Genomic DNA, 1,728 nt, shown 5'->3' with positions numbered 1-1,728 from the left:
ACTATACTGTACACTATTTTTCTTTTCAAATATTTTTCAAAATCTGATTGCATGACATTCTATTGGATAGTTAGGAGGAGGAACACGTAACACCAAAATTTACAACTTTTTAACCTTAGATTTACTACTTTTTTTTTCTTTTGAAAATATATATGTAAACGAAGTGCATGTTTTCTCAATTCCAAAAGACATCGCAGTTATGTCATACAATTATCAAGAGGTGTCGTAAATGAAATATATACTATATTCATAAGTATCGATTCTACACACTGTATAAACAACGCAAATTGCTATCAACATAGTACTTCCGTCATTCTTTTCACTCTGTATATACGTTTACATTATGAGTGTTTGTGCTTCGCTAAATCACCTCTAAGTCTTGGCAAACTATTGGAATCCGTTTAAGATTATTATGCAATGCGCAATTATGTTAGTTTATTCTATTGCATGTGTGGTCGTAGCTTTGTGGGTGATATTTTGGGAGAAAATCTAATCGTGCGACGCGCATATTATTTTGGTTAAATGAGCGAAATGGACGAAATGAATGTATATTCTACTCGTGAAAGAGAAATAGATTCATGCTAATTTTCTTTTAGTAATCTAATTTACCAAAGCAGAGGTAGGAAAAATTGTAAAGCTTATACAAAATAAAGTTAAGTAATAGATATGTGACAAACGCATTACAGCCTAAACTTTCCCACGCAACTATTTACTATTAGCATTATAAATGTATTTTCATCCTTACGTCCATGTGACTTTCTGTGAATAAAATGAATAATAGCAAGAATAGGAATTTTTCTCTTTAGGAGTTACCGTTGTTTCTATAGACTGAAGGAAATATATGATTGATTTACTTAATGTATCAACAATCTCTCCCATTCTAGGACCTATCTTCAAACTCAAAATTTGTTCCAATGAGTATAGGAGTTTCAACAATTTAAAGAGTTCGCAAAGGTAAGCAAACAGTCATACGCCGCATTTCCTTTCTCATTTTAAACACCTTAATGTCACTTCAAATAGGAAGAAAACATAACAGCTACAACATTTATTACAAGAAACTAGGAGTTTAGAGCCTAATATTAATCGATTCTCCAGCTCATCAGATACCGTAGACTTTTAGGGCTCGGCTCAATACTTTATCCGCTGTCTGGTTATAGACAAAAGGTTCTCTTACTATATCCATATCCTAATAATACATATGCTGATGTTGGTGTTTCAAATAAACATCAGAGAAAGCTTTATCATGACATCGCCAATTAAAAAAGTACAGCCCCTTTTGTCTGGCAAGGTCACTGATATCATAAGGTCCACTTTTGACGGCAAGATATTCTTGGAACACCTTCTTCATTCCTATTTTTGACAGAAATTTCTTGGTCAGATATCTTGGTCTAGTTTCGTAACTAAACCAAGCATTTTCAAACTAACCTCCAGAGGAAGCTTGCTACAGTTTCATGACGTCACATTAGTAAACAAACTGCTCACATGGCCGATATGGGTACGAGTTTATTTAGATGAAAAGTTCTTGTCGCCAATTACTGACATTTTAAACTACCAACCTGCGGTCATATATGTGTAAATAAAAAGCATTAACTGGAGTTAACCCTAACTCATTAACCAGAGTTAATAAGTTAGGATTTCATGTGAAAACTTGTTTTCACGTGAGAAGGAATCCTGCCACTGAGGCTCCCGAGCGATTCCCATTTTTTTAAACACACTACTTAGTGGAAC

Source organism: Penaeus monodon, chromosome 15, assembly GCF_015228065.2.
Source record: "Penaeus monodon isolate SGIC_2016 chromosome 15, NSTDA_Pmon_1, whole genome shotgun sequence".
In the NCBI taxonomy this organism is placed as follows: Eukaryota; Metazoa; Arthropoda; class Malacostraca; order Decapoda; family Penaeidae; genus Penaeus; species Penaeus monodon.
This window is presented reverse-complemented; position numbering follows the sequence as displayed.